The sequence below is a fragment of the Chiloscyllium punctatum genome, chromosome 49 (genome assembly GCF_047496795.1).
Source record: "Chiloscyllium punctatum isolate Juve2018m chromosome 49, sChiPun1.3, whole genome shotgun sequence".
Taxonomy (NCBI): Eukaryota; Metazoa; Chordata; class Chondrichthyes; order Orectolobiformes; family Hemiscylliidae; genus Chiloscyllium; species Chiloscyllium punctatum.
Window position 1 is genome coordinate 3,937,078 of NC_092787.1, and position 24,013 is coordinate 3,961,090.

The window sequence follows — 24,013 nt, forward strand, 5'->3', positions numbered from 1 at the left end:
GAGGGGCTGAAACAGAGGGCAAGAAACAGAGGGGCTGAAACAGAGGGCGAGAAACAGAGGGGCTGAAACAGAGGGGCTGAAGCAGAGGGGCTGAAACAGAGGGCGAGAAACAGAGGGGCTGAAACAAAGGGCGAGAAACAGAGGGGCTGAAACAGAGGGGCAGAAACAGAGGGGCTGAAACAGAGGGGCTGAATCGGAGGGGCTGAAACAGAGGGGCCGAAACAGAGGGGCTGAAACAGAGAGTGCGAAACAGAGGGGCTGAAACAGAGGGCGAGAAACAGAGGGGCCAAAACAGAGGGCGATAAACAGAGGGGCTGAAACAGAGGGCAAGAAAGAGAGGGGCTGAAACCGAGTGGCTGAAACAGAAGGGCTGAAACAGAGGGGCTGAAACAGAGGGCGAGAAACAGAGGGGCTGAATCAGAGGGGCTGAAACAGAGGGGCTGAAACAGAAGGCGAGAAACAGACGGGCTGAAACAGAGGGCGAGAAACAGAGGGGCAGAAACAGAGGGCGAGAAACAGAGGGGCTGAAACAGAGGGCAAGCAACAGAGGGGCTGAAACAGAGGGCGAGAAACAGAGGGGCTGAAACAGAGGGGCTGAAACAGAGGGCGAGAAACAGAGGGGCTGAAACAAAGGGCGAGAAACAGAGGGGCGGAAACAGAGGGGCAGAAACAGAGGGGCTGAAACAGAGGGGCTGAATCGGAGGGGCTGAAACAGAGGGGCTGAAACAGAGGAGCTGAAACAGAGGGCAAGAAATAGAGGGGCTGAAAAAGAGGGCAAGAAACAGAGGGGCTGAAACAGAGGGTGAGAAACAGAGGGGCTGAATCAGAGGGGCTGAAACAAATGCCGAGAAACAGAGGGGCTGAAACAGAGGGCAAGAAATAGAGGGGCTGAAAAAGAGGGCGAGAAACAGAGGGGCTGAAACAGAGGGTGAGAAACAGAGGGGCTGAATCAGAGGGGCTGAAACAAATGCCGAGAAACAGAGGGGCAGAAACAGAGTGCGAGAAACAGAGGGGCTGAAACAGAGGGGCTGAAACAGAGGGTGAGAAACAGAGGGGCTGAAACAGAGGGCGAGAAACAGAGGGGCTGAAACAGAGGGGCAGAAACAGAGGGGCTGAATCAGAGGGGCGGAAACAGAGGGCGAGAAACAGAGGGGCAGAAACAGAGGGCAAGAAACAGAGGGGCTGAAACAGAGGGCGAGAAACAGACGGGCAGAAACAGAGAGCGAGAAACAGAGGGACTGAAACAGAGGGGCTGAAACAGAGAGCGCGAAACAGAGGGACTGAAACAGAGGGCGAGAAACAGAGGGGCTGAAACAGAGGGCAAGAAACAGAGGGGCTGAAACAGAGTGGCTGAAACAGAGGGCGAGAAACAGAGGGGCTGAATCAGACAGGCTGAATCAGATGGGCTGAAACAGAGGGGCTGAAACAGAGGGCGAGAAACAGAGGGGCTGAAACAGAGGGCGAGAAACAGAGGGGCTGAAACAGAGGGCAAGAAACAGAGGGGCTGAAACAGAGTGGCTGAAACAGAGGGCGAGAAACAGAGGGGCTGAATCAGACAGGCTGAATCAGATGGGCTGAAACAGAGGGGCTGAAACAGAGGGCGAGAAACAGAGGGCGAGAAACAGAGGGCGAGAAACAGTGGGGCTGAAACAGAGGGCGAGAAACAGAGAGGCTGAAACACAGGGCGAGAAACAGAGGGGCTGAAACAGAGGGCGAGAAACAGAGGGGCTGAAACAGAGGGACTGAAACAGAGGGGCTGAAACAGAGGGGCTGAAACAGAGGGCGAGAAACAGAGTGGCTGAAACAGAGAGCGAGAAACAGAGTGGCTGAAACAGAGGGCAAGAAACAGAGGGGCTGAAACAGAGGGCGAGAAACAGAGGGGCTGAATCAGAGGGGCTGAATCAGAGGGGCTGAAAAGAGGGCCTGAATCAGAGGGGCTGAAACAGAAGGCGAGAAACAGAGGGGCTGAAAGAGAGGGCCTGAATCAGAGGGGCTGAAACAGAAGGCGAGAAACAGAGGGGCTGAAACAGAGGGCGAGAAACAGAGGGGCAGAAACAGAGGGCGAGAAACAGTGGGGCTGAAACAGAGGGGCTGAAACAGAGGGCAAGAAACAGAGGGGCTGAAACAGAGGGCGAGAAACAGAGGGGCTGAAACAGAGGGGCTGAAGCAGAGGGGCTGAAACAGAGGGCGAGAAACAGAGGGGCTGAAACAAAGGGCGAGAAACAGAGGGGCTGAAACAGAGGGGCAGAAACAGAGGGGCTGAAACAGAGGGGCTGAATCGGAGGGGCTGAAACAGAGGGGCTGAAACAGAGGGGCTGAAACAGAGAGTGCGAAACAGAGGGGCTGAAACAGAGGGCGAGAAACAGAGGGGCTAAAACAGAGGGCGATAAACAGAGGGGCTGAAACAGAGGGCAAGAAAGAGAGGGGCTGAAACCGAGTGGCTGAAACAGAAGGGCTGAAACAGAGGGGCTGAAACAGAGGGCGAGAAACAGACGGGCTGAATCAGAGGGGCTGAAACAGAGGGGCTGAAACAGAAGGCGAGAAACAGACGGGCTGAAACAGAGGGAGAGAAACAGAGGGCGAGAAACAGAGGGGCTGAAAAAGAGGGGCTGAAACAGAGGTGCTGAAACAGAGAGGCTGAAACAGAAGGGCAGAAACAGAGGGGCTGAAACAGAGGGCGAGAAACAAAGGGGCTGAATCAGAGGGGCTGAATCAGAGGGGCTGAAACAGAGGGGCTGAAACTAAGGGCGAGAAACAGAGGGGCTGAAACAGAGGGAGAGAAACAGAGGGCGAGAAACAGAGGGGCTGAAAAAGAGGGGCTGAAACAGAGGTGCTGAAACAAAGCGGCTGATGCAGAGGGCGAGAAATAGAAGGGCTGAAACAGAGGGGCTGAAACAGAGGGGCTGAAACAGAGGGCGAGAAACAGAGAGGCTGAAACAGAGGGCGAGAAACAGAGGGGCTGAAACAGAGGGCGAGAAACAGAGGGGCTGAAACAGAGGGGCTGAAACAGAGTGCGAGAAACAGAGGGCGAGAAACAGCGGGACTGAAACAGAGGGGCTGAAACAGAGGGGCTGAAACAGAGGGCGAGAAACAGAGGGGCTGAAACAGAGGGCGAGAAACAGAGGGGCTGAAACAGAGGGCGAGAAACAGAGGGGCTAAAACAGAGGGGCTGAAACAGAGAGCGCGAAACAGAGCGGCTGAAACAGATGGCGAGAAACAGAGGGGCTGAAACCGAGGGCAAGAAACAGAGGGGCTGAAACAGAGTGGCTGGAACAGAGGGCGAGAAACAGAGGGGCTGAATCAGACGGGCTGAATCAGAGGGGCTGAAACAGAGGGGCTGAAACTAAGGGCGAGAAACAGAGGGGCTGAAACAGAGGGCGAGAAACAGAGGGCGAGAAACAGAGGGGCTGAAAAAGAGGGGCTGAAACAGAGGTGCTGAAACAAAGCGGCTGATGCAGAGGGCGAGAAATAGAAGGGCTGAAACAGAGGGGCTGAAACAGAGGGGCTGAAACAGAGGGCGAGAAACAGAGAGGCTGAAACAGAGGGCGAGAAACAGAGGGGCTGAAACAGAGGGCGAGAAACAGAGGGGCTGAAACAGAGGGGCTGAAACAGAGTGCGAGAAACAGAGGGCGAGAAACAGAGGGGCTGAAACAGAGGGCGAGATACAGAGGGGCTGAAAGAGAGGAGCTGAAACAGAGGGCGAGAAACAGAGAGGCTGAAACAGAGGGCGAGAAACAGAGGGCCTGAAACAGAGGGCGAGAAACAGAGGGCTGAAACAGAGTGGCTGAAACAGAGGGGCTGAAACAGAGGGGCTGAAACAGAGGGGCTGAAACAGAGTGCGAGAAACAGAGGGCGAGAAACAGAGGGGCTGAAACAGAGGGCGAGATACAGAGGGGCTGAAAGAGAGGAGCTGAAACAGAGGGCGAGAAACAGAGAGGCTGAAACAGAGGGCGAGAAACAGAGGGCCTGAAACAGAGGGCGAGAAACAGAGGGCTGAAACAGAGTGGCTGAAACAGAGGGGCTGAAACAGAGGGGCTGAAACAGAGGGCGAGAAACAGAGGGCTGAAACAGAGTGGCTGAAACAGAGGGGCTGAAACAGAGGGGCTGAAACAGAGGGGCTGAAACAGAGTGCGAGAAACAGAGGGCGAGAAACAGAGGGGCTGAAACAGAGGGCGAGATACAGAGGGGCTGAAAGAGAGGAGCTGAAACAGAGGGCGAGAAACAGAGAGGCTGAAACAGAGGGCGAGAAACAGAGGGCCTGAAACAGAGGGCGAGAAACAGAGGGGCTAAAACAGAGGGGCTGAAACAGAGAGCGCGAAACAGAGCGGCTGAAACAGATGGCGAGAAACAGAGGGGCTGAAACCGAGGGCAAGAAACAGAGGGGCTGAAACAGAGTGGCTGGAACAGAGGGGCTGAAACAGAGGGCGAGAAACAGAGGGGCTGAAACAGAGGGCGAGAAACAGAGGGGCTGAAACAGAGGGCGAGAAACAGAGGGGCTAAAACAGAGGGGCTGAAACAGAGAGCGCGAAACAGAGCGGCTGAAACAGATGGCGAGAAACAGAGGGGCTGAAACCGAGGGCAAGAAACAGAGGGGCTGAAACAGAGTGGCTGGAACAGAGGGCGAGAAACAGAGGGGCTGAATCAGACGGGCTGAATCAGAGGGGCTGAAACAGAGGGGCTGAAACTAAGGGCGAGAAACAGAGGGGCTGAAACAGAGGGCGAGAAACAGAGGGCGAGAAACAGAGGGGCTGAAAAAGAGGGGCTGAAACAGAGGTGCTGAAACAAAGCGGCTGATGCAGAGGGCGAGAAATAGAAGGGCTGAAACAGAGGGGCTGAAACAGAGGGGCTGAAACAGAGGGCGAGAAACAGAGAGGCTGAAACAGAGGGCGAGAAACAGAGGGGCTGAAACAGAGGGCGAGAAACAGAGGGGCTGAAACAGAGGGGCTGAAACAGAGTGCGAGAAACAGAGGGCGAGAAACAGCGGGACTGAAACAGAGGGGCTGAAACAGAGGGGCTGAAACAGAGGGCGAGAAACAGAGGGGCTGAAACAGAGGGCGAGAAACAGAGGGGCTGAAACAGAGGGCGAGAAACAGAGGGGCTAAAACAGAGGGGCTGAAACAGTGGGGCTGAAACAGAGCGGCTGAAACAGAGGGCGAGAAACAGAGGGGCTGAAACACAGGGCGAGAAACAGAGGGGCTGAAACAGAGGGCGAGAAACAGAGGGGCTGAAACAGAGGGGCTGAAACAGAGGGGCTGAAACAGAGGGCGAGAAACAGAGGGGCTGAAAAAGAGGGCGAGAAACAGAGTGGCTGAAACAGAGGGCGAGAAACAGAGGGGCTGAATCAGAGGAGCTGAAACAGAGGGCGAGAAACAGAGGGGCTGAAACAGAGGGCGAGAAACAGTGGGGCTGAAACAGAGGGGCTGAAACAGAGGGTGAGAAACAGAGGGGCTGAAACAGAGGGCGAGAAACAGAGGGGCTGAAACAGAGGGGCTGATTCAGAGGGGCTGAAACAGTGGGGCTGAAACAGAGGGGTTGAAACAGAGGGCGAGAAACAGAGGGGCTGAAACAGAGGGCGAGAAACAGAGGGGCTGAAACAGAGGGCGAGAAACAGAGGGGCTGAATCAGAGGGGCTGAAACAGAGGGCGAGAAACAGATGGGCTGAAACAGAGAGCGAGAAACAGAGGGGCTGAAACAGAGGGGCTGAAACAGAGGGTGAGAAACAGAGGGCGAGAAACAGAGGGGCTGAAACAGAGGGGCTGAAACAGAGGGGCTGAATCAGAGGGGCTGATTCAGAGGGGCTGAATCAGAGGGGCTTAATCAGAGGGGCTGAAACAGAGGGGCTGAATCAGAGGGGCTGAAACAGAGGGCGAGAAACAGAGGGGCTGAAACAGAGAGCGCGAAACAGAGGGGCTGAAACAGATGGCGAGAAACAGAGGGACTGAAACAGAGGTCGAGAAACTGAGGGGCTGAAACAGCGGGCAAGAAACAGAGGGGCTGAAACAGAGAGGCTGAAACAGAAGGGCAGAAACAGAGGGGCTGAAACAGAGGGCGAGAAACAAAGGGGCTGAATCAGAGGGGCTGAATCAGAAGGGCTGAAACAGAGGGCAAGAAACAGAGGGGCTGAAACAGAGTGGCTGGAACAGAGGGCGAGAAACAGAGGGGCTGAATCAGACGGGCTGAATCAGAGGGGAAGAAACAGAGGGGCTGAAACCGAGGGCGAGAAACAGAGGGGCTGAAACAGAGGGCGAGAAACAGAGGGGCTGAAACAGAGGGCGAGAAACAGACGGGCAGAAACAGAGGGCGAGAAACAGAGGGACTGAAACAGAGGGGCTGAAACAGAGAGCGCGAAACAGAGGGACTGAAACAGAGGGCGAGAAACAGAGGGGCCGAAACAGAGGGCGAGAAACAGAGGGGCTTAAACAGAGGGCGAGAAACAGAGGGGCTGAAACAGAGGGCAAGAAACAGAGGGGCTGAAACAGCGTGGCTGAAACAGAGGGCGAGAAACAGAGGGGCTGAATCAGACGGGCTGAATCAGAGGGGATGAAACAGAGGGGCTGAAACAGAGGGCGAGAAACAGACTGGCTGAAACAGAGGGCGAGATACAGAGGGCGAGATACAGAGGGGCTGAAACAGAGGGGCTGAAACAGAGGGCGAGAAACAGAGGGGCTGAAACAGAGGGGTTGAAACAGAGGGTGAGAAACAGAGGGGCTGAAACAGAGGTAGAAACAGAGTGGCTGAAACAGAGGGGCTGAAACAGAGGGGCTGAATCAGAGGGGCTGAAACAGAGGGCGAGAAACAGAGGGACTGAAAGAGAGGGCGAGAAACAGAGTGGCTGAAACAGAGGGCGAGAAACAGACGTGCAGAAACAGAGGGCGAGAAACAGAGGGACTGAAACAAAGGGGCTGGAACAGAGAGCGCGAAACAGAGGGACTGAAACAGAGGGCGAGAAACAGAGGGGCTGTAACAGAGGTCGAGAAACAGAGGGGCTGAAACAGAGGGCGAGAAACAGAGGGGCTGAAACAAAGGGGCTGAATCAGATGGGCTGAATCAGAGGGGCTGAAACAGAGGGGCTGAAACAGAGGGCGAGAAACAGAGGGGCTGAAACAGAGGGGCTGTAACAGAGGGCGAGAAACAGAGGGACTGAAACAGAGGGGCTGAAACAGAGGGGCTACTAACAAAGCGGCTGATACAGAGGGCGAGAAACAGAGGGGCTGAAACAGAGGGCGAGATACAGAGGGGCTGAAAGAGAGGGGCTGAAACAGAGGGCGAGAAACAGAGAGGCTGGAACAGAGGGCGAGAAACAGAGGGCCTGAAACAGAGGGCGAGAAACAGAGGGCTGACAGAGGGGCTGAAACAGAGGGGCTGAAACAGAGGGGCTGAAACAGAGGGCGAGAAACAGAGGGGCTGAAACAGAGGGGCTGAAACAGAGGGCGAGAAACAGAGGGACTGAAACAGAGGGGCTGAAACAGAGGGGCTGAAACAAAGCGGCTGATACAGAGGGCGAGAAACAGAGGGGCTGAAACAGAGGGCGAGATACAGAGGAGCTGAAAGAGAGGGGCTGAAACAGAGGGCGAGAAACAGAGAGGCTGAAACAGAGGGCGAGAAACAGAGGGCCTGAAACAGAGGGCGAGAAACAGAGGGCTGAAACAGAGCGGCTGAAACAGAGGGGCTGAAACAGAGGGGCTGAAACAGAGGGCGAGATACAGAGAGGCTGAAACAGAGGGCGAGAAACAGAGTGGCTGAAACAGAGGGCGAGAAACAGAGTGGCTGAAACAGAGGGCAAGAAACAGAGGGTCTGAAACAGAGGGCGAGAAACAGAGGGGCTGAAACAGAGGGGCTGAAACAGAGGGCGAGAAACAGAGGGACTGAAACAGAGGGGCTGAAACAGAGGGGCTGAAACAGAGGGCGAGATACAGAGAGGCTGAAACAGAGGGCGAGAAACAGAGTGGCTGAAACAGAGGGCAAGAAACAGAGGGGCTGAAACAGAGGGCGAGAAACAGAGGGGCTGAAACAGAGGGGCTGAAACAGAGGGCGAGAAACAGAGGGACTGAAACAGAGGGCGAGAAACAGAGGGGCTGAAACAGAGGGCGAGAAACAGAGCGGCTGAAACAGAGGGCGAGAAACAGAGGGGCTGAAACAAAGGGGCTGAAACAGTGGGGCTAAAACAGAGGGGCTGAAACAGAGGGCGAGAAATAGAGGGGCTGAAACAGAGGGCGAGAAACAGAGGGGCTGAAACAGAGGGGCTGAAACAGAGGGGATAAAACAGTGCGGCTGAAACAGAGGGCGAGAAACAGAGGGGCTGAAACAGAGGGCGAGAAACAGAGGGGCTGAAACAGAGGGCGAGAAACAGAGGGGCTGAATCAGAGGGGCTGAAACAGAGGGCGAGAAACAGATGGGCTGAAACAGAGAGCGAGAAACAGAGGGGCTGAAACAGAGGGCGAGAAACAGAGGGGCTGAAACAGAGAGGCTGAAACAGAGGGTGAGAAACAGAGGGGCTGAAACAGAGGGCGAGAAACAGAGGGGCTGAAACAGAGGGGCTGAAACAGAGGGGCTGAATCAGAGGGGCTGATTCAGAGGGGCTGAATCAGAGGGGCTTAATCAGAGGGGCTGAAACAGAGGGGCTTAATCAGAGGGGCTGAAACAGAGGGCGAGAAACAGAGGGGCTGAAACAGAGGGCGAGAAACAGAGTGGCAGAAACAGAGGGCGAGAAACAGAGGAGCAGAAACAGAGGGGCTGAAACAGAGAGCGCGAAACAGAGGGGCTGAAACAGATGGCGAGAAACAGAGGGACTGAAACAGAGTTCGAGAAACAGAGGGGCTGAAACAGAGGGCAAGAAACAGAGGGGCTGAAACAGAGAGGCTGAGACAGAAGGGCAGAAACAGAGGGGCTGAAACAGAGGGCGAGAAACAGAGGGGCTGAATCAGAGCGGCTGTATCTGAAGGGCTGAAACAGAGGGCAAGAAACAGAGGGGCTGAAACAGAGTGGCTGGAACAGAGGGCGAGAAACAGAGGGGCTGAATCAGACGGGCTGAATCAGAGGGGCTGAAACAGAGGGGCTGAAACTAAGGGCGAGAAACAGAGGGGCTGAAACAGAGGGCGAGAAACAGAGGGCGAGAAACAGAGGGGCTGAAAAAGAGGGGCTGAAACAGAGGTGCTGAAACAAAGCGGCTGATGCAGAGGGCGAGAAATAGAGGGGCTGAAACAGAGGGGCTGAAACAGAGGGGCTGAAACAGAGGGCGAGAAACAGAGAGGCTGAAACAGAGGGCGAGAAACAGAGGGGCTGAAACAGAGGGCGAGAAACAGAGGGGCTGAAACAGAGGGGCTGAAACAGAGTGCGAGAAACAGAGGGCGAGAAACAGCGGGACTGAAACAGAGGGGCTGAAACAGAGGGGCTGAAACAGAGGGCGAGAAACAGAGGGGCTGAAACAGAGGGCGAGAAACAGAGGGGCTGAAACAGAGGGCGAGAAACAGAGGGGCTAAAACAGAGGGGCTGAAACAGTGGGGCTGAAACAGAGCGGCTGAAACAGAGGGCGAGAAACAGAGGGGCTGAAACACAGGGCGAGAAACAGAGGGGCTGAAACAGAGGGCGAGAAACAGAGGGGCTGAAACAGAGGGGCTGAAACAGAGGGGCTGAAACAGAGGGCGAGAAACAGAGGGGCTGAAAAAGAGGGCGAGAAACAGAGTGGCTGAAACAGAGGGCGAGAAACAGAGGGGCTGAATCAGAGGAGCTGAAACAGAGGGCGAGAAACAGAGGGGCTGAAACAGAGGGCGAGAAACAGTGGGGCTGAAACAGAGGGGCTGAAACAGAGGGCGAGAAACAGAGGGGCTGAAGCAGAGGGTCTGAAACAGAGGGGCTGAATCAGAGGGGCTGATTCAGAGGGGCTGAAACAGTGGGGCTGAAACAGAGGGGCTGAAACAGAGGGCGAGAAACAGAGGGGCTGAAACAGAGGGCGAGAAACAGAGGGGCTGAAACAGAGGGCGAGAAACAGAGGGGCTGAATCAGAGGGGCTGAAACAGAGGGCGAGAAACAGATGGGCTGAAACAGAGAGCGAGAAACAGAGGGGCTGAAACAGAGGGGCTGAAACAGAGGGTGAGAAACAGAGGGCGAGAAACAGAGGGGCTGTAACAGAGGGGCTGAAACAGAGGGGCTGAATCAGAGGGGCTGATTCAGAGGGGCTGAATCAGAGGGGCTTAATCAGAGGGGCTGAAACAGAGGGGCTGAATCAGAGGGGCTGAAACAGAGGGCGAGAAACAGAGGGGCTGAAACAGAGAGCGCGAAACAGAGGGGCTGAAACAGATGGCGAGAAACAGAGGGACTGAAACAGAGGTCGAGAAACAGAGGGGCTGAAACAGCGGGCAAGAAACAGAGGGGCTGAAACAGAGAGGCTGAAACAGAAGGGCAGAAACAGAGGGGCTGAAACAGAGGGCGAGAAACAAAGGGGCTGAATCAGAGGGGCTGAATCAGAAGGGCTGAAACAGAGGGCAAGAAACAGAGGGGCTGAAACAGAGTGGCTGGAACAGAGGGCGAGAAACAGAGGGTCTGAATCAGACGGGCTGAATCAGAGGGGAAGAAACAGAGGGGCTGAAACCGAGGGCGAGAAACAGAGGGGCTGAAACAGAGGGCAAGAAACAGAGGGGCTGAAACAGCGTGGCTGAAACAGAGGGCGAGAAACAGAGGGGCTGAATCAGACGGGCTGAATCAGAGGGGATGAAACAGAGGGGCTGAAACAGAGGGCGAGAAACAGACTGGCTGAAACAGAGGGCGAGATACAGAGGGCGAGATACAGAGGGGCTGAAACAGAGGGGCTGAAACAGAGGGCGAGAAACAGAGGGGCTGAAACAGAGGGGTTGAAACAGAGGGTGAGAAACAGAGGGGCTGAAACAGAGGTAGAAACAGAGTGGCTGAAACAGAGGGGCTGAAACAGAGGGGCTGAATCAGAGGGGCTGAAACAGAGGGCGAGAAACAGAGGGACTGAAAGAGAGGGCGAGAAACAGAGTGGCTGAAACAGAGGGCGAGAAACAGACGTGCAGAAACAGAGGGCGAGAAACAGAGGGACTGAAACAAAGGGGCTGGAACAGAGAGCGCGAAACAGAGGGACTGAAACAGAGGGCGAGAAACAGAGGGGCTGAAACAGAGGTCGAGAAACAGAGGGGCTGAAACAGAGGGCGAGAAACAGAGGGGCTGAAACAAAGGGGCTGAATCAGATGGGCTGAATCAGAGGGGCTGAAACAGAGGGGCTGAAACAGAGGGCGAGAAACAGAGGGGCTGAAACAGAGGGGCTGTAACAGAGGGCGAGAAACAGAGGGACTGAAACAGAGGGGCTGAAACAGAGGGGCTACTAACAAAGCGGCTGATACAGAGGGCGAGAAACAGAGGGGCTGAAACAGAGGGCGAGATACAGAGGGGCTGAAAGAGAGGGGCTGAAACAGAGGGCGAGAAACAGAGAGGCTGGAACAGAGGGCGAGAAACAGAGGGCCTGAAACAGAGGGCGAGAAACAGAGGGCTGACAGAGGGGCTGAAACAGAGGGGCTGAAACAGAGGGGCTGAAACAGAGGGCGAGAAACAGAGGGGCTGAAACAGAGGGGCTGAAACAGAGGGCGAGAAACAGAGGGACTGAAACAGAGGGGCTGAAACAGAGGGGCTGAAACAAAGCGGCTGATACAGAGGGCGAGAAACAGAGGGGCTGAAACAGAGGGCGAGATACAGAGGAGCTGAAAGAGAGGGGCTGAAACAGAGGGCGAGAAACAGAGAGGCTGAAACAGAGGGCGAGAAACAGAGGGCCTGAAACAGAGGGCGAGAAACAGAGGGCTGAAACAGAGCGGCTGAAACAGAGGGGCTGAAACAGAGGGGCTGAAACAGAGGGCGAGATACAGAGAGGCTGAAACAGAGGGCGAGAAACAGAGTGGCTGAAACAGAGGGCGAGAAACAGAGTGGCTGAAACAGAGGGCAAGAAACAGAGGGGCTGAAACAGAGGGCGAGAAACAGAGGGGCTGAAACAGAGGGGCTGAAACAGAGGGCGAGAAACAGAGGGACTGAAACAGAGGGGCTGAAACAGAGGGGCTGAAACAGAGGGCGAGATACAGAGAGGCTGAAACAGAGGGCGAGAAACAGAGTGGCTGAAACAGAGGGCAAGAAACAGAGGGGCTGAAACAGAGGGCGAGAAACAGAGGGGCTGAAACAGAGGGGCTGAAACAGAGGGCGAGAAACAGAGGGACTGAAACAGAGGGCGAGAAACAGAGGGGCTGAAACAGAGGGCGAGAAACAGAGCGGCTGAAACAGAGGGCGAGAAACAGAGGGGCTGAAACAAAGGGGCTGAAACAGTGGGGCTAAAACAGAGGGGCTGAAACAGAGGGCGAGAAATAGAGGGGCTGAAACAGAGGGCGAGAAACAGAGGGGCTGAAACAGAGGGGCTGAAACAGAGGGGATAAAACAGTGCGGCTGAAACAGAGGGCGAGAAACAGAGGGGCTGAAACAGAGGGCGAGAAACAGAGGGGCTGAAACAGAGGGCGAGAAACAGAGGGGCTGAATCAGAGGGGCTGAAACAGAGGGCGAGAAACAGATGGGCTGAAACAGAGAGCGAGAAACAGAGGGGCTGAAACAGAGGGCGAGAAACAGAGGGGCTGAAACAGAGAGGCTGAAACAGAGGGTGAGAAACAGAGGGGCTGAAACAGAGGGCGAGAAACAGAGGGGCTGAAACAGAGGGGCTGAAACAGAGGGGCTGAATCAGAGGGGCTGATTCAGAGGGGCTGAATCAGAGGGGCTTAATCAGAGGGGCTGAAACAGAGGGGCTTAATCAGAGGGGCTGAAACAGAGGGCGAGAAACAGAGGGGCTGAAACAGAGGGCGAGAAACAGAGTGGCAGAAACAGAGGGCGAGAAACAGAGGAGCAGAAACAGAGGGGCTGAAACAGAGAGCGCGAAACAGAGGGGCTGAAACAGATGGCGAGAAACAGAGGGACTGAAACAGAGTTCGAGAAACAGAGGGGCTGAAACAGAGGGCAAGAAACAGAGGGGCTGAAACAGAGAGGCTGAGACAGAAGGGCAGAAACAGAGGGGCTGAAACAGAGGGCGAGAAACAGAGGGGCTGAATCAGAGCGGCTGTATCTGAAGGGCTGAAACAGAGGGCAAGAAACAGAGGGGCTGAAACAGAGTGGCTGGAACAGAGGGCGAGAAACAGAGGGGCTGAATCAGACGGGCTGAATCAGAGGGGCTGAAACAGAGGGGCTGAAACTAAGGGCGAGAAACAGAGGGGCTGAAACAGAGGGCGAGAAACAGAGGGCGAGAAACAGAGGGGCTGAAAAAGAGGGGCTGAAACAGAGGTGCTGAAACAAAGCGGCTGATGCAGAGGGCGAGAAATAGAGGGGCTGAAACAGAGGGGCTGAAACAGAGGGGCTGAAACAGAGGGCGAGAAACAGAGAGGCTGAAACAGAGGGCGAGAAACAGAGGGGCTGAAACAGAGGGCGAGAAACAGAGGGGCTGAAACAGAGGGGCTGAAACAGAGTGCGAGAAACAGAGGGCGAGAAACAGCGGGACTGAAACAGAGGGGCTGAAACAGAGGGGCTGAAACAGAGGGCGAGAAACAGAGGGGCTGAAACAGAGGGCGAGAAACAGAGGGGCTGAAACAGAGGGCGAGAAACAGAGGGGCTAAAACAGAGGGGCTGAAACAGTGGGGCTGAAACAGAGCGGCTGAAACAGAGGGCGAGAAACAGAGGGGCTGAAACACAGGGCGAGAAACAGAGGGGCTGAAACAGAGGGCGAGAAACAGAGGGGCTGAAACAGAGGGGCTGAAACAGAGGGGCTGAAACAGAGGGCGAGAAACAGAGGGGCTGAAAAAGAGGGCGAGAAACAGAGTGGCTGAAACAGAGGGCGAGAAACAGAGGGGCTGAATCAGAGGAGCTGAAACAGAGGGCGAGAAACAGAGGGGCTGAAACAGAGGGCGAGAAACAGTGGGTCTGAAACAGAGGGGCTGAAACAGAGGGCGAGAAACAGAGGGGCTGAAGCAGAGGGTCTGAAACAGAGGGGCTGAATCAGAGGGGCTGATTCAGAGGGGCTGAAACAGTGGGGCTGAAACAGAGGGGCTGAAACAGAGGGCGAGAAACAGAGGGGCTGAAACAGAGGGAGAGAAACAGAGGGGCTGAAACAGAGGGCGAGAAACAGAGGGGCTGAATCAGAGGGGCTGAAACAGAGGGCGAGAAACAGATGGGCTGAAACAGAGAGCGAGAAACAGAGGGGCTGAAACAGAGGGGCTGAAACAGAGGGTGAGAAACAGAGGGCGAGAAACAGAGGGGCTGAAACAGAGGGGCTGAAACAGAGGGGCTGAATCAGAGGGGCTGATTCAGAGGGGCTGAATCAGAGGGGCTTAATCAGAGGGGCTGAAACAGAGGGGCTGAATCAGAGGGGCTGAAACAGAGGGCGAGAAACAGAGGGGCTGAAACAGAGAGCGCGAAACAGAGGGGCTGAAACAGATGGCGAGAAACAGAGGGACTGAAACAGAGGTCGAGAAACAGAGGGGCTGAAACAGCGGGCAAGAAACAGAGGGGCTGAAACAGAGAGGCTGAAACAGAAGGGCAGAAACAGAGGGGCTGAAACAGAGGGCGAGAAACAAAGGGGCTGAATCAGAGGGGCTGAATCAGAAGGGCTGAAACAGAGGGCAAGAAACAGAGGGGCTGAAACAGAGTGGCTGGAACAGAGGGCGAGAAACAGAGGGTCTGAATCAGACGGGCTGAATCAGAGGGGAAGAAACAGAGGGGCTGAAACCGAGGGCGAGAAACAGAGGGGCTGAAACAGAGGGCGAGAAACAGAGGGGCTGAAACAGAGGGCGAGAAACAGACGGGCAGAAACAGAGGGCGAGAAACAGAGGGACTGAAACAGAGGGGCTGAAACAGAGAGCGCGAAACAGAGGGACTGAAACAGAGGGCGAGAAACAGAGGGGCCGAAACAGAGGGCGAGAAACAGAGGGGCTTAAACAGAGGGCGAGAAACAGAGGGGCTGAAACAGAGGGCAAGAAACAGAGGGGCTGAAACAGCGTGGCTGAAACAGAGGGCGAGAAACAGAGGGGCTGAATCAGACGGGCTGAATCAGAGGGGCTGAAACAGAGGGGCTGAAACAGAGGGCGAGAAACAGACTGGCTGAAACAGAGGGCGAGATACAGAGGGCGAGATACAGAGGGGCTGAAACAGAGGGGCTGAAACAGAGGGCGAGAAACAGAGGGGCTGAAACAGAGGGGTTGAAACAGAGGGTGAGAAACAGAGGGGCTGAAACAGAGGTAGAAACAGAGTGGCTGAAACAGAGGGGCTGAAACAGAGGGGCTGAATCAGAGGGGCTGATTCAGAGGGGCTGAAACAGAGGGGCTGAATCAGAGGGGTTGAAACAGAGGGCGAGAAACAGAGGGACTGAAAGAGAGGGCGAGAAACAGAGTGGCTGAAACAGAGGGCGAAAAACAGACGTGCAGAAACAGAGGGCGAGAAACAGAGGGACTGAAACAAAGGGGCTGGAACAGAGAGCGCGAAACAGAGGGACTGAAACAGAGGGCGAGAAACAGAGGGGCTGAAACAGAGGTCGAGAAACAGAGGGGCTGAAACAGAGGGCGAGAAACAGAGGGGCTGAAACAAAGGGGCTGAATCAGATGGGCTGAATCAGAGGGGCTGAAACAGAGGGGCTGAAACAGAGGGCGAGAAACAGAGGGGCAGAAACAGAGGGGCTGTAACAGAGGGCGAGAAACAGAGGGACTGAAACAGAGGGGCTGAAACAGAGGGGCTACTAACAAAGCGGCTGATACAGAGGGCGAGAAACAGAGGGGCTGAAACAGAGGGCGAGATACAGAGGGGCTGAAAGAGAGGGGCTGAAACAGAGGGCGAGAAACAGAGAGGCTGGAACAGAGGGCGAGAAACAGAGGGCCTGAAACAGAGGGCGAGAAACAGAGGGCTGACAGAGGGGCTGAAACAGAGGGGCTGAAACAGAGGGGCTGAAACAGAGGGCGAGAAACAGAGGGGCTGAAACAGAGGGGCTGAAACAGAGGGCGAGAAACAGAGGGACTGAAACAGAGGGGCTGAAACAGAGGGGCTGAAACAAAGCGGCTGATACAGAGGGCGAGAAACAGAGGGGCTGAAACAGAGGGCGAGATACAGAGGAGCTGAAAGAGAGGGGCTGAAACAGAGGGCGAGAAACAGAGAGGCTGAAACAGAGGGCGAGAAACAGAGGGCCTGAAACAGAGGGCGAGAAACAGAGGGGCTGAAACAGAGCGGCTGAAACAGAGGGGCTGAAACAGAGGGGCTGAAACAGAGGGCGAGATACAGAGAGGCTGAAACAGAGGGCGAGAAACAGAGTGGCTGAAACAGAGGGCGAGAAACAGAGTGGCTGAAACAGAGGGCAAGAAACAGAGGGGCTGAAACAGAGGGCGAGAAACAGAGGGGCTGAAACAGAGGGGCTGAAACAGAGGGCGAGAAACAGAGGGACTGAAACAGAGGGGCTGAAACAGAGGGGCTGAAACAGAGGGCGAGATACAGAGAGGCTGAAACAGAGGGCGAGAAACAGAGTGGCTGAAACAGAGGGCAAGAAACAGAGGGGCTGAAACAGAGGGCGAGAAACAGAGGGGCTGAAACAGAGGGGCTGAAACAGAGGGCGAGAAACAGAGGGACTGAAACAGAGGTGCTGATACAGAGGGGCTGATACAGAGGGCGAGAAACAGAGCGGCTGAAACAGAGGGCGAGAAATAGAGGGGCTGAAACAGAGGGCGACAAACAGAGGGGCTGAAACAGAGGGCGAGAAACAGAGGGGCTGAAACAGAGGGGCTGAAACAGAGGGGCTGAAACAGAGGGGATAAAACAGTGCGGCTGAAACAGAGGGCGAGAAACAGAGGGGCTGAAACAGAGGGCGAGAAACAGAGGGGCTGAATCAGAGGGGCTGAATCAGAGGGGCTGAAACAGAGGGGCTGAATCAGAGGGGCTGAATCAGAGGGGCTGAAACAGAGGGGCTGAAACAGAGGGCGAGAAACAGAGGGGCTGAAACAGAGGGCGAGAAACAGAGGGGCTGAAACAGAGGGGCTGAAACAGAGGGTGAGAAACAGAGGGGCTGAAACAGAGGGCGAGAAACAGAGGGGCTGAAACAGAGGGCGAGAAACAGAGGGGCTGATTCAGAGGGGCTGAATCAGAGGGGCTTAATCAGAGGGGCTGAAACAGAGGGGCTTAATCAGAGGGGCTGAAACAGAGGGCGAGAAACAGAGGGGCTGAAACAGAGGGCGAGAAACAGAGTGGCAGAAACAGAGGGCGAGAAACAGAGGAGCAGAAACAGAGGGGCTGAAACAGAGAGCGCGAAACAGAGGGGCTGAAACAGATGGCGAGAAACAGAGGGACTGAAACAGAGTTCGAGAAACAGAGGGGCTGAAACAGAGGGCAAGAAACAGAGGGGCTGAAACAGAGAGGCTGAGACAGAAGGGCAGAAACAGAGGGGCTGAAACAGAGGGCGAGAAACAGAGGGGCTGCATCAGAGGGGCTGAATCAGAAGGGCTGAAACAGAGGGCAAGAAACAGAGGGGCTGAAACAGAGTGGCTGGAACAGAGGGCGAGAAACAGAGGGGCTGAATCAGACGGGCTGAATCAGAGGGGCTGAAACAGAGGGGCTGAAACTAAGGGCGAGAAACAGAGGGGCTGAAACAGAGGGTGAGAAACAGAGGGCGACAAACAGAGGGGCTGAAAAAGAGGGGCTGAAACAAAGGGGCTGAAACAAAGCGGCTGATGCAGAGGGCGAGAAATAGAGGGGCTGAAGCAGAGGGGCTGAAACAGAGGGGCTGAAACAGAGGGCAAGAAACAGAGAGGCTGAAACAGAGGGCGAGAAACAGAGAGGCTGAAACAGAGGGGCTGAAACAGAGGGTCTGAAACAGAGGGCGAGAAACAGAGGGGCTGAAACAGAGGGGCTGAAACAGAGGGGCTGAAACAGAGGGTCTGAAACAGAGGGCGAGAAACAGAGAGGCTGAAACAGGGTGCGAGAAACAGAGTGGCTGAAACAGAGGGCAAGAAACAGAGGGGCTGAAACAGAGGGCGAGAAACAGAGGGGCTGAAACAGAGGGGCTGAAACAGAGGGGCTGAAACAGAGAGCGAGAACCAGAGGGGCTGAAACAGAGGGCCAGAAACAGAGGGCGAGAAACAGAGGGACTGAAACAGTGGGGCTGAAACAGAGGGGCTGATACATAGGGCGAGAAACAGAGCGGCTGAAACAGAGGGCGAGAAACAGAGGGGCTGAAACAAAGGGGCTGAAACAGTGGGGCTAAAACAGAGGGGCTGAAACAGAGGGCGAGAAATAGAGGGGCTGAAACAGAGCGCGAGATACAGAGGGGCTGAAACAGAGTGGCTGAAACAGAGCGCGAGAAACAGAGGGGCTGAAACAGAGGGCGAGAAACAGAGGGGCTGAATCAGAGGAGCTGAAACAGAGGGCGAGAAACAGAGGGGCTGAAACAGAGAGCGAGAAACAGAGGGGCTGAAACAGAGGGGCTGAAACAGAGGGTGAGAAACAGAGTGTCTGAAACAGAGGGCGAGAAACAGAGGCGCTGAAACAGAGGGGCTGAAACAGAGGGGCTGAATCAGAGGGGCTGATTCAGAGGGGCTGAAACAGAGGGGCTTAATCAGAGGGGCTGAAACAGAGGGCGAGAAACAGAGGGGCTGAAACAGAGGGCGAGAAACAGAGGAGCTGAAACAGAGGGGCTGAAACAGAGAGCGCGAAACAGAGGGGCTGAAACAGATGGCGAGAAACAGAGGGACTGAAACAGAGGTCGAGAAACAGAGGGGCTGAAACAGAGGGCAAGAAACAGAGGGGCTGAAACAGAGGGGCTGAAACAGAAGGGCTGAAACAGAGGGGCTGAAACAGAGGGCGAGAAACAGAGGGGCTGAATCAGAGGGGCTGAATCAGAAGGGCTGAAACAGAGGGGCTGAATCAGAGGGGCTGAAAAGGAAGGCGAGAAACAGAGGGGCTGAAACAGAGGGCGAGAAACTGAGGGGCAGAAACAGAGGGCGAGAAACAGAGGGGCTGAAACAGAGGGTCTGAAACAGAGGGCGAGAAACAGAGGGGCTGAAACAGAGGGCGAGAAACAGAGGGGCTGAAACAGAGGGGCTGAAACAGAGGGCGAGAAACAGAGGGGCAGAAACTGAGGGCGAGAAACAGAGGGGCTGAAACAGAGGGGCTGAAACAGAGGGTCTGAATCAGAGGGGCTGAAACAGAGGGCGAGAAACAAAGGGGCTGAAACAGCGGGCGAGAAACAGAGGGCGAGAAACAGAGGGGCTGAAACAGAGGGGCTGAAACAGACGGGCTGAATCAGAGAGCCTGAAACAGAGGGCGAGAAACAGAGGGGCTGAAACAGAGGGCGAAAAACAGAGGGGCTGAAACAGAGGGCGAGAAACAGAGGGGCTGAAACAGAGGGGCAGAAACAGAGGGGCTGAAACAGAGGGGCTGAAACAGAGGGCGAGAAACAGAGGGGCTGAATCAGAGGGGCTGAATCAGAGGGACTGAAACAGAGGGGCTGAAACAGTGGGCGAGAAACAAAGGGGCTGAAACAGCGGGCGAGAAACAGAGGGCGAGAAACAGAGGGGCTTCAACAGAGGGGCTGAAACAGATGGGCTGAAACAGAGAGCCTGAAACAGAGGGGCAGAAACAGAGGGGCTGAAACAGAGGGCGAAAAACAGAGGGGCTGAAACAGAGGGCGAGAAACAGAGGGTGAGAAACAGAGGGCGAGAAACAGAGTGGATGAAACAGAGGGGCTGAAACAAAGGCGCTGAAATAGAGGGGCTGAAACAGAGGGACTGAATCAGAGGGGCTGAAACAGAGTGGCTGAATCAGAGGGGCTGAAACAGAGGGCGAGAAACAGAGGGGCTGAAACAGAGGGCGAGAAACAGAGCGGCTGAAACAGAGGGGCTTAAACAGAGGGGCTGAAACAGAGGGGCTGAAACAGACGGGCTGAATCAGAGAGCCTGAAACAGAGGGCGAGAAACAGAGGGGCTGAAACAGAGGGCGAAAAACAGAGGGGCTGAAACAGAGGGCGAGAAACAGAGGGGCTGAAACAGAGGGGCAGAAACAGAGGGGCTGAAACAGAGGGGCTGAAACAGAGGGCGAGAAACAGAGGGGCTGAATCAGAGGGGCTGAATCAGAGGGACTGAAACAGAGGGGCTGAAACAGTGGGCGAGAAACAAAGGGGCTGAAACAGCGGGCGAGAAACAGAGGGCGAGAAACAGAGGGGCTTCAACAGAGGGGCTGAAACAGATGGGCTGAAACAGAGAGCCTGAAACAGAGGGGCAGAAACAGAGGGGCTGAAACAGAGGGCGAAAAACAGAGGGGCTGAAACAGAGGGCGAGAAACAGAGGGTGAGAAACAGAGGGCGAGAAACAGAGTGGATGAAACAGAGGGGCTGAAACAAAGGGGCTGAAATAGAGGGGCTGAAACAGAGGGGCTGAATCAGAGGGGCTGAAACAGAGTGGCTGAATCAGAGGGGCTGAAACAGAGGGCGAGAAACAGAGGGGCTGAAACAGAGGGCGAGAAACAGAGCGGCTGAAACAGAGGGGCTTAAACAGAGGGGCTGAAACAGAGGGGCTGAATCCGAGGGCGAGAAACAGAGAGGCTGAAACAGAGGGCGAGAAACAGAGGGGCTGAAACAGAGGGCAGGAAACAGAGGGGCTGAAACAGAGGGCGAGAAACAGAGGGGCTGAAATAGAGTGCGAGAAACAGAGTGGCTGAAACAGAGGGCGAGAAACAGAGGGGCTGAAACAGAGTGCGAGAAACAGAGGGACTGAAACAGAGGGGCTGAAACAGAGGGGCTGAAACAGAGGGCGAGAAACAGAGGGGCTGAAACAGAGGGCGAGAAACAGAGGGGCTGAAACAGAGGGGCTGAAACAGAGGGGCTGAAACAGAGGGGCTGAAACAGAGGGCGAGAAACAGAGGGGCTGAAACAGAGGGCGAGAAACAAAGGGGCTGAAACAGCGGGCGAGAAACAGAGGGCGAGAAACAGAGGGGCTGAAACAGAGGGGCTGAAACAGACGGGCTGAATCAGAGAGCCTGAAACAGAGGGCGAGAAACAGAGGGGCTGAAACAGAGGGCGAAAAACAGAGGGGCTGAAACAGAGGGCGAGAAACAGAGGGGCTGAAACAGAGGGGCAGAAACAGAGGGGCTGAAACAGAGGGGCTGAAACAGAGGGCGAGAAACAGAGGGGCTGAATCAGAGGGGCTGAATCAGAGGGACTGAAACAGAGGGGCTGAAACAGTGGGCGAGAAACAAAGGGGCTGAAACAGCGGGCGAGAAACAGAGGGCGAGAAACAGAGGGGCTTCAACAGAGGGGCTGAAACAGATGGGCTGAAACAGAGAGCCTGAAACAGAGGGGCAGAAACAGAGGGGCTGAAACAGAGGGCGAAAAACAGAGGGGCTGAAACAGAGGGCGAGAAACAGAGGGTGAGAAACAGAGGGCGAGAAACAGAGTGGATGAAACAGAGGGGCTGAAACAAAGGGGCTGAAATAGAGGGGCTGAAACAGAGGGACTGAATCAGAGGGGCTGAAACAGAGTGGCTGAATCAGAGGGGCTGAAACAGAGGGCGAGAAACAGAGGGGCTGAAACAGAGGGCGAGAAACAGAGCGGCTGAAACAGAGGGGCTTAAACAGAGGGGCTGAAACAGAGGGGCTGAAACAGACGGGCTGAATCAGAGAGCCTGAAACAGAGGGCGAGAAACAGAGGGGCTGAAACAGAGGGCGAAAAACAGAGGGGCTGAAACAGAGGGCGAGAAACAGAGGGGCTGAAACAGAGGGGCAGAAACAGAGGGGCTGAAACAGAGGGGCTGAAACAGAGGGCGAGAAACAGAGGGGCTGAATCAGAGGGGCTGAATCAGAGGGACTGAAACAGAGGGGCTGAAACAGTGGGCGAGAAACAAAGGGGCTGAAACAGCGGGCGAGAAACAGAGGGCGAGAAACAGAGGGGCTTCAACAGAGGGGCTGAAACAGATGGGCTGAAACAGAGAGCCTGAAACAGAGGGGCAGAAACAGAGGGGCTGAAACAGAGGGCGAAAAACAGAGGGGCTGAAACAGAGGGCGAGAAACAGAGGGTGAGAAACAGAGGGCGAGAAACAGAGTGGATGAAACAGAGGGGCTGAAACAAAGGGGCTGAAATAGAGGGGCTGAAACAGAGGGGCTGAATCAGAGGGGCTGAAACAGAGTGGCTGAATCAGAGGGGCTGAAACAGAGGGCGAGAAACAGAGGGGCTGAAACAGAGGGCGAGAAACAGAGCGGCTGAAACAGAGGGGCTTAAACAGAGGGGCTGAAACAGAGGGGCTGAATCCGAGGGCGAGAAACAGAGAGGCTGAAACAGAGGGCGAGAAACAGAGGGGCTGAAACAGAGGGCAGGAAACAGAGGGGCTGAAACAGAGGGCGAGAAACAGAGGGGCTGAAATGGAGTGCGAGAAACAGAGTGGCTGAAACAGAGGGCGAGAAACAGAGGGGCTGAAACAGAGTGCGAGAAACAGAGGGACTGAAACAGAGGGGCTGAAACAGAGGGGCTGAAACAGAGGGCGAGAAACAGAGGGGCTGAAACAGAGGGCGAGAAACAGAGGGGCTGAAACAGAGGGGCTGAAACAGAGGGGCTGAAACAGAGGGGCTGAAACAGAGGGCGAGAAACAGAGGGGCTGAAACAGAGGGCGAGAAACAGAGGGGCTGAAACAGAGGGCGAGAAACAGAGGGGCTGAAACAGAGGGGTTGAAACAGAGGGTGAGAAACAGAGGGGCTGAAACAGAGGTAGAAACAGAGGGGCTGAAATAGAGTGCGAGAAACAGAGTGGCTGAAACAGAGGGGCTGAAACAGAGGGGCTGAAACAGAGGGCGAGAAACAGAGGGGCTGAAACAGAGGGCGAGAAACAGAGGGGCTGAAACAGAGTGCGAGAACAGAGGGACTGAAACAGAGGGGCTGAAACAGAGGGGCTGAAACAGAGGGGCTGAAACAGAGGGGCTGAAACAGAGGGCGAGAAACAGAGGGGCTGAAACAGAGGGCGAGAAACAGAGGGGCTGAAACAGAGGGGTTGAAACAGAGGGTGAGAAACAGAGGGGCTGAAACAGAGGTAGAAACAGAGGGGCTGAAACAGAGGGGCTGAAACAGAGGGGCTGAATCAGAGGGGCTGATTCAGAGGGGCTGAAACAGAGGGGCTGAATCAGAGGGGCTGAAACAGAGGGCGAGAAACAGATGGACTGAAAGAGAGGGCGAGAAACAGAGTGGCTGAAACAGAGGGCGAGAAAGAGACGTGCAGAAACAGAGTGCGAGAAACAGAGGGACTGAAACAAAGGGGCTGGAACAGAGAGCGCGAAACAGAGGGACTGAAACAGAGGGCGAGAAACAGAGGGGCTGAAACAGAGGGCGAGAAACAGAGGGGCTGAAACAGAGGGCGAGAAACAGAGGGGCTGAAACAGAGGTGCTGAATCAGATGGGCTGAATCAGAGGGGCTGAAACAGAGGGGCTGAAACAGAGGGCGAGAAACAGAGGGACTGAAACAGAGGGGCTGAAACAGAGGGGCTGAAACAAAGCGGCTGATACAGAGGGCGAGAAACAGAGGGGCTGAAACAGAGGGCGAGATACAGAGGGGCTGAAAGAGAGGGGCTGAAACAGAGTGCGAGAAACAGAGAGGCTGAAACAGAGGGCGAGAAACAGAGGGCCTGAAACAGAGGGCGAGAAACAGAGGGCTGAAACAGAGGGGCTGAAACAGAGGGGCTGAAAGAGAGGGCGAGAAACAGAGGGGCTGAAACAGAGGGGCTGAAACAGAGGGCGAGAAACGGAGGGACTGAAACAGAGGGGCTGAAACAAAGCGGCTGATACAGAGGGCGAGAAACAGAGGGGCTGAAACAGAGGGCGAGATACAGAGGGGCTGAAAGAGAGGGGCTGAAACAGAGGGCGAGAAACAGAGAGGCTGAAACAGAGGGCGAGAAACAGAGGGCCTGAAACAGAGGGCGAGAAACAGAGGGCTGAAACAGAGGGGCTGAAACAGAGGGCGAGATACAGAGAGGCTGAAACA